This window comes from Melanaphis sacchari, unplaced genomic scaffold (genome assembly GCF_002803265.2).
Source record: "Melanaphis sacchari strain LSU unplaced genomic scaffold, SCAv2.0 Contig50_pilon_pilon, whole genome shotgun sequence".
Taxonomy (NCBI): Eukaryota; Metazoa; Arthropoda; class Insecta; order Hemiptera; family Aphididae; genus Melanaphis; species Melanaphis sacchari.
The window spans coordinates 911,813-921,669 of record NW_020271344.1 but is presented as its reverse complement, the minus strand read 5'-3'; the positions used below and the strand labels follow the sequence as shown (position 1 = coordinate 921,669).

The 9,857-nt window shown below is 23.5% G+C and overlaps 1 non-coding gene across 1 annotated transcript; it reads left to right on the top strand.

The window, feature by feature from the left end:
* Positions 1-2,752: 2,752 nt before the first annotated feature.
* On the top strand, positions 2,753-2,915 carry LOC112599416. Its single transcript, XR_003114940.1, has one exon. It is a non-coding gene; the product is annotated as a U1 spliceosomal RNA (small nuclear RNA).
* The last annotated feature ends 6,942 nt before the right edge of the window (positions 2,916-9,857 follow it).

Sequence of the window (9,857 nt, the reverse complement as noted above, 5' to 3'; positions counted from 1 at the left end):
CTATCTACACATTTCAAGAGAGTATCTTCCTCCGTTTGTTGGTAATATCGCGAGTAATCAATTACTTGATTTTCTGGAATTGGTTACTCGATTAATTACTTGCCGACCTGGTTATTTTTTTATATATTGTTTTACATACACTAGTTATATTATGTCGTCCAGTTGTTGTTCAGTTGTTCGACACGTACGTTCTCGAGGTATTTTTCACCGGGTTCACAACTGTTCAGTGTGTATTAGATCCCACGTGTTGATGGTCTGAATAGGTGTTCAAAGGTTCATAACTTACGTGGTCGACGTGATAACACTGTTTTGTTTTACGCACCTGGGCGAGCAGTACGCAGTTTATATATTTTTAAATTTCGTGATTACGCAACACATCAATTATTTTAAATAATAAATTTACTATTTGTAAATTAACGTAATATTATAGTGTTTCTAAATCATTTCTTGAATGATGCATATTTTTTTTACAGAAAAATGTTATCACAAAAAGTCAGTATTTAATGTTAGAAATAATAGTTGGGTAACAAAACGGTACATAATGAATATTTTACAATGTTTCATCCTGGATATTGATATAATACAGATGTAATTTTAAAGTTAATTGTTAAAGTTAAAGTTTAATCAGTTACATAAAAAATACTATTGTTAATCAAAGATAGAAAAGTTAAGTAACAATACATTTCTGTAAATTAATTAGTAGCTTTTCTGTACTATAACTAATAAATAATAATGCCAATTTGGTATGGACAATACCTTAAATTACTGCAGGAATAATAATTATTCATTTTATTTAAGCTAGTATCTATTTATAAAATTAGTTTTACGGATATTTTGCACAAGTATCTTCTCTATTAAAAGTGTTATTACTTATTAGTGTTAACAAATTATTTTCAACTCAGATTTTTTGACCACCGTACACATACATTGGCGTATGAACAAATTATACAGTTTAAATTGTTATAAAAGTTCGACTTGCTCAATAAAATTTTAATTTTTTTAAAATTAACCAAAATTTAAATGTTTACTCTTCAACTATCGTGAGAATATAAATTATTCATGTAAAAAGTGAACATATAAAAATCTTAATTCGAGAAACAAATAAAATTATCTTATTTTTTTCAATTTTAGTTTGATCTTGTACACTTTTTTGCTGTACTAATAAAAAAATGGAAACAATAACTTATTTAATTATTTAATAATAATTCTGTTGTACTCGTAATATTTTCAGGATTGTCTGTAACATTTTTAACTCTATAATTTAATTTATAATGAAGTCGATCAATTATAAGCATGATTCATGATATCCGATTTCTTTATTCGAAATCATACAATATAATATGCAAAAAACTATTTCCTATTTTTGTGTCGATTATTTAGTTATTATGTTAGCGTTGAAATGTGAAATAGAGTTATTTTATGAAATATCTAGGTATTTATACATCGATCAATCATCAAATAAAGATGATAAACTATATAATTTATGTTTTGACTAAATATTTTACAAATTCCCCATGAATGTTTAGTTATATTACGTATTTGTAAGTTATAGGTAATAATTAGAATAAATGACATTTTTTCTGTGGTGTGTTAACTAGTGGTATCATTTTCTTTATCGATAACAGATACAACGATTAAATTGGTCATTTTATCTTATTTATTGATTATTTTGATAATTGTCAACGTCGCGTTATCAATCGGCGTATACCTACTCATTAATATGGTTGGTTTTTCATTTGCGGTTTATTTATTTCTGATATGATATTGTTTAAAATATATGAGTATTAATAATATTGTCACTATAAACTTGAGTTTTGGCGTTTTTTATCATCGGTTCATCATGCACATATTATAGAATTTGAAATAGTTAGAAACAGAATTTAATGTTTAAGTAATTATATCAATTCAAGCGTTCTTATCAGTAAGCTAAGACAATTTGTGTTTTATAATTTTTTAGATTTAGATGTACCTATTTAAAAACCAAATGCATAAAAATACTATTAAGTAGACAAATTTTCAAATTTTGGTGTATAACTTTTTAATACATTTATGAATATTTGTAATAATGATATTTATGAATATTATTGTTTCTAGGTTATGAATGAAATGAAAAAAAATATTGGTTTGAAGTATGAATGTTTGATATCCGTATAAATACTTTTCCAAACGAGTATTTTAAAAATACCTATCATGATATAACCCTTCAAAAATTGAACATAATATAATATTATAATTACACAGACTTTAATATAATTTTTTTGATTATATATTTATTGTTGTAAGACTATGAAGAAATATAAAATATTATAATAACAATCCTATTTACCGTACATACCATATGTTTGAATTTTTGAAATATCTGTTGCGAATAAGTTCAGCTTTTAAAGTTATTTCGTATAGACGTATAGTATTTGTCATGACTCATGAAGCATTTATAAAGACTATCTGTAAATAAATGTATACAATAATAATTGTCGATAGCGAATCACAACTGGTGCATTCATAGGGAGCGCTACATAACGACTGACGTTTTCGACTAATGCTTTACCGTACAATTTAAGTACGTAAAAGCGTCTCTAGAAACTACATAAATGTTTTTAATTTTTTAAAACTTTCTTTAACAACTATGGGCTCAGCTAAAGATTAACATCGCTGTTAGATAATTGATGTAATCGTAGGTATGCTATGGGTGTATACCTCACTCGAGCAGCTAAAGTCTAGTATATAAAGTTTTGGTTAAGGTTGATTGAACATACTTACCTGGCGTGGAGGTTAACCGTGATCTAAGAGGCGGTTCCTCCAGGGCGAGGCCGATTCATTGCACATAGGATCGGTTGACCCCTGCGAGTATCCCTAATGTGGATACCTCGGGCGTAGAATTTTTGCCAGCTGGGACTGCGTACGCGCCATCCCTCATTTTCATAATAACTTTTAATAAACGAATTAGACCATCTTATTTTAATGCATTAATTTAATTCTACTAACTCTTGTAAATATAAATTATGAAAGATAGTATTTATTATACATAAATTTAAAGTTGAAAAAAATTAACCATATTTAAAACCATAGAAATCGAATTTATTAATATTGTGTCTGATATAATATCGTGTAGGTATTTATAAATTTAAAGTGTACACGTGATTTTATTTTTTTATTCAAATTGCATATTGTTGTAGCCTATAGATACTTATATAGCATTATTTAAAATTTAGTACAATTCAATACAATACTTGAAACTTATTAGACTTGTGATTCTCTGATTAAGTTTTTTAACTGCGATAATGGCAGTGCATAAACGATCGTTTTCATAATTCATTGGCAAGACAAACATAGTCTTTTAATAATTGTTTAGTAAAAATGTTTACAGTTTTTTATTTACTGAGTTATAACTGGAAATTCTATGTAATTGATAAAACGCTTTTAATTAATACTAATTATATTGTTACGTATAATTCGCTATAGAATTGTTTAATTGTTTAATATAAATAACGATGTTCTTTAGCGATGATAGATATGAAAAAAGTAGGTATTTTACTCAAGTAAAAAAAAATGATGAAAGTTATAGAATTTTATACTATTTATCGGTAAGTAGTTAGTATTATAGAAATTATATTATATTAATAAATAAATTATAATCGATTGTTTAAAATTAATGAGCTTAATAAAGCAGAACGGTCACGGCAAGTGCCGTATTTTATGTGGAGCAAATTATATCTTTGTCGAAATCTTTGACTGCAGTCTATATTGTAATGTATTATATATTTATATTACTTCGTTCACCTTGTTTTTGCTCAATAAAATAATTGGTAACCTAACAACGTTAACTAAGGACTGTGCACAACATGTTATATAAGAATTGACCACATACATATAATTATTTATATAATTAAAAACACTGAACATTCAATCTGATACATAGTTTTATAATATCAAAAACTAACTTTAAATGTTTAAATTAAATTATGAACCTAATGAAATAATGACACATAGTAGGTAACATTGAAGTTAATATTATAAAGGGTGTGCTATAGAATTTTATCTCATCAGTCATCATAAACATAATTTATAAGATTAATATACACATTATGATTTTATACTCAAAAGGTTTATAATTTAATTTACTTGTATAATGTTTGTTCTTGAACTCTAAGAGTAGGATATATATGTATATATATATCAATAAATTATAATTCGTAGCATTATTATTTTTCTATAATTCAAGATCAAAGGTACAATAATATAAGTTTTATTTGTGGCTTATTTTACTAATTATTTAAGTTAATGTCATTGTACAGGTATCCTTAGTATTTTCAAATTGTATATTAAATACAATTATTTATTTATTTATAATTTATCTAAATGGAATATATAGTATTATGTATGAATATGTATTTAATATTTATATCCAAGTATAAAAATTAAATTATATTTTTTAAAGAAAATGTTGAATTTCAACACAGTTTAATAGAGCTTGAGCTAATGTACAGAACAACACAAATTGTGCAGTTCTAAAATAAAATATGCTGTTATAAAACGCTAATTGTGCAGTACCTACTGCTATTTATTCTAGCATTGTAAAAAAATAACTAATATAATATATAATACTATACCAAAACAATTTATAATAAAGTCATAATTCAAAATAATCAAGTATTATATCATCATGAAATTATGATATAACCATGAACCATTGTGGATTGTAATATATTTTCTATGATGTGGATTGATCCATAAAAATGATGATAATAAAATGTGAATACAAGCTAAGTTCAGGTACCTACTTGTGCAATTCTAAAATGTTCTTAGCGCGAACACTGCAGTTTAGCTAAAAAATTGAACATTAAGACTATTATGAATTTTCCTTACTTTATTTTTAAAATAGGTACTATTATCCTAAAGTACACACTATTAATATGGTTATATAATTATATGCACATATTTTATAAAAATTTAATTTATAGTATGATTAAACAAATATTTAAAATTAGAAATTAATAAATTAATAATTTTATAAAGAACCAAAATAAAATCTATTAAAAAATGTAATTAATGTTTTTATATAATTATCTGTTATAATATTTAATATTATGCTTTAAATCTATAAATTTTATATTACAGTCGAGTTTAAATAACTCGAAAACCACGATAACTTGATTTTTTTTTCTTGTCATTAGGAAATTTCTATACATTCAACGCAATATTTGTCGCTATAAGTCAAATATAAAAATAGATGGACATAGATAACTCAAAGTAAATTATGACAAGTATGAAGTATATCTTAAATTTTATCATTAGAACGGGTTTATAATTATAAATGTATAGATGAAACTGTTATTAAGTACTATTGTGATGTAAAATGATCGAAAGTTGCCGTGTAAATATGTTGTGTAGCATTGAAATAGTTAATAAATGCACGTGTACATGTAATTGGAGTATTAAGTGTTTAAGACTATGTAAATGTAGTGTAACCAATTCCTAAGTCTGACTTATATGAAGATAAAGAAGATGAATATCCAGTAGTTGCCTCTAATAAAGAAGCAATTCCATCGCTTAATACAGTAAAAGTGTTCATTGAAAAAACTGAAGATGCAGGTAAGATACTTTTAAAGCAATTGGGGAAAATCAAAGACTTTATTTTAAAACAACTCAAGTATTAAATTTTTAATTCAACTTATTTTTCTAAATTGTAAGAGCTATGGACATATTGTGTTCTAAAATGTAATCTTTTAATAAAATTATACTTAATAAATATATATATAAGAAAAGAGTTTAAAATTGTGGTTAATAATTCGAATTTGTTCGTATTTTTAAAAAAAAATTGAGTTATGTGACTTGAAAAATAAATAAGGTAAAATAATTTTTACTTCCTTTGAAATTCGAGTTATTGAGACTCTACTGTATATTCTAACTTATAAATTATGTTTTATATATCAGATACATTAATAGTTTTGATGTTTCACAGTCTAAATTGATTACGCTTTTAATTTTTTCAAATCTTTGTTTACTATTTATAAAATTGAATATTATATATTATTGTTATATATTTTTTGATTCTTGTAAAAAAATATAGACAGAAGCAAAATTTACTACCTCCAAACCTTTAATGGATTTCTATTTAGAAATTGGTTTTAGGATTCATTAAAGTTTGATTACTGTTTACCACTAGTATGTTGAATTGCATACTCGTCTATAAATAAGGCACGTTAAATGTTTTATTTATATTACAATAAAATTAGTGTTGATTAACATATAATTCAATTAATAACATTATTGTTTTTTAATATAATAATTATAATTAGTTATCATAATAGATGTTAAATGTTTATTTACTTACATTATAAGTAGGTAAATATTAATGAATATTGAGTAATGATAAATTATCTACAGCCTTAGCAGATAGTTGATAATCGACATAAATTATTTTCTGATATTCAAGCCAAAAAATAATTTGGTGACTTAATATGAAATAGAGATAACAATAATTAGTGACCATAGACTTTGGATAAGTTATTTTTGAACATATCTATGTTTTTTATCTCAACGTATTACATTTCAATAATATTTGTGTTATAAATATAATACGCACAAAAGTAGTTCTAATATGGATTTTCCATATGATTTATTCTTATGCATGTATAAAATGTTTAAATATGCAGTGCATTTATATTACAATTATAATATTTAGATATACATAAATTGTAAACTTTAATCATATAATTTAAAAGATTATTTTGTTAGTTAAATTATATAATAATCGTAAAAAAATTCAATAAAATACAATATCAGATTGTTCCTTATTTATAAATGTATAGTCTATTTAACGCACATTTTACAATTCACAGCAACTGCACTAAAAATTATAGTAAAAAAAGAGGAAGAAAGTAGTGCTCTTAAGTATAGGCATCGTCATTGAGTAATTGTCAGTGTAATTTACGTGTTAAATTTTTGCGTACGAAAAATTATTTTGAGCAAATCCGGTCTAACTGTATATTATAAAATAAATTTTTGATATATATTTTACATTGTTATTATAGTAATTTATTTTAATATTAGTAATACACTAGGTTTTTTTCCAAAAACATTGCATTTATTATTTTAATGATTTTTAAGCTTTAGCTATAAAAATAGATATTCATTTAAAAAAGAGCGATTTTATTTAGTGAATATGATAGATATAAGTACCTATATAACATTATACATTGCAGATTGAACGTATTTATTATCACAGTTTTTAAATTACTGTTTTTATGTTTTCATTTATACTTTCACTAGGTAATGTAAAATGTCAATTAGGTATATATCTAGAGAATACAACTTTGATGACAGCTGAAGTTAATAACAATTATACATAAAAACTGCAAATTAAATAAAACACACGTTACTACATATCCGTAAGCCATTAATTATGGATTATGGTAAATAGTAAGCACTATAATTGTATATATTTACCTATATTTTAAAATATATTCTAGACTAGTATTAAATAATACATTTATTTTATTATACATATTACAATATTTATAATTAATGATATCGTAATGTGCTATATAGTAAATGTATATTAATTTTGTAAGTTAGGTATATTATTATAATTTATAACCAAAATAAATAATATACATTTGTCGTCTTAAAAAAATAATGAATAACCATGACATTAACACGGCAATGATATAGTCTTGTTAACCTTCAAGGGTTATACGAAAAGTTTTTTTTATTTATACTTATACCTTATACTTCGTACTGAGTCTAAATATTATGATGTTAAAATTCTTACGCGATTTGTATCTAAAATGTATTCGTTTTTAAACGGGTTTTTAAATTTTAAACGAAATTATTAATCTATATGGGTTTTAAAATTATATTTTAAAGAGATAATTTTTATATTACACATACAGTAGTTGATAAAATTAGTAACTTAATTATTAACTATACTCGATTGGTAAAGTCTATCTAGTATGAATATAAAAACAACAATTAGAATTAATATTATAAATAATAATAATAATAATAATAAAAATAAAAATAATAAATAATATAATAATTATAGTTCATACTGATAATGATTTATAAAAGCCTTTTTCTCTAATTTTTTTCTGTGTATTTGTCTGATAATTTGTAAGATCTCGGGATAAGCTCAAATAGTAAGAAAGTAAAATAATATAATTTTACACAATTAATTGTCGTTTTCGTGGTAACTTGATTTTTCTATTATTAGTCAAGTATATTTTATTAGCTAATTATTTTAAGATAATAGAGAGGACTAAAACGGGGGAAAAGTTGGTTAGGATATAAAGTTTTTAACTACAATGTATTTTTTGACTTGAAAGTTGATTAGTTGAAATACTATTAACGTGTTTAACAGAAGGAAAGATAAATTTGTACCGGTTCTCCTACTTTCAGAATGTGTACAGAAAAATTGGCGATTTATTTTTATTTAGCCGTTCATGCCATGTTTTTTGGTAGGTATATATTCTAATTTCAAACAACTGTTTTATGAATGCGCGGTATACCGTTATTAATTATTATAGATCATGTCTGCATACCGGTATACAACAATAATATATCATACGTACAACGGGTTTACAGAAAATCAGAATCTTCCAATTTGTAAACAAACGGTTTTTGGTTGGTTAAAATTCAAGGAGATTATAAATGATTTATTTATGAAATGTCATATGGATTTCTTATCTCATCAATTTCTATAAATGAACAACAACAATAATTGCATTTTAAACGTTATATTTGACTCGTAATTTACCGTGAAATTAACGTAAATACAAATTTTTATTAATACTTATCGCTCAATGCAGGTATCAATCACCGAGTATCCAAGGAAAATAAACTGTATAACTTTTTTATATCTTTAGGCATTTCAAGATTAACTATCTGTTTATTAAAAAAAAAAAAATAAAATCATATATTTCACATATAGGTTTATAATGTTTATTTTTAAATATTTATGGTACATTCACACACACACGATTAATATAATAAATATACATGTCATTAGATGACAAAAAAGTGGAGAAAATATAAAATATATTCCTATAACTATCTATAATATATATTTTTTTAATTTACGTAATGAGAGGAAATACTTCACCTAATGCAAACTGAAAAATTGGTATACCTATATAATGTTTTAATTTTATTGCTTAGGTATAGTTTTTTTTTTACCCTGTTATATACCTATTACACTAAATACTTTTTTTTATGGATAATGTTTTTATACCTAGATTTTAAATGTTATACGTTATAAAATATCCAGTAATTTGTAGAATTTTGTATTTTTTGTTGTTATTAAAAATGAATAACCCAAGATTCGAAATATTTATCAAACATTTTATACAAGCATTTTTTAAGTTCCATATAATTTTTTATTATTTTAGATATTTATTTATAAACATTTATAATTTTATTACTTTTTTGATTTATATAACCCAAAAAGCTTTTATATTTAATTGAAGATTTCTCATAAGTTTTATTCACAACAGCTATTAAAATATTAAAGGAAATTTATTTACTATAAGTGTTTGAAATTCGTAACAACATTTTCAAATTATCTTTTATTTAAAAATGAATACATTTTTTATTTTAATACCTTTAAGATAAGTATGCAGATTATAATAATTATTATAAGGTTTCAAGGAGTTGAGATGGGTTAAGATATCTTTTTTTCATGGTAAAAATTGTACAAATTTTAGTCATATTTAATTGTTAATAGTATAAGTATTTGAGCTAAAATTAGGTGGAAATAATAATATTAATAATAATAATAAAGTTTACATCTGGTGAGATGTTACGTATATAAAATATACATATACTAAGTTAAATATCGAACACACTACACATAATAA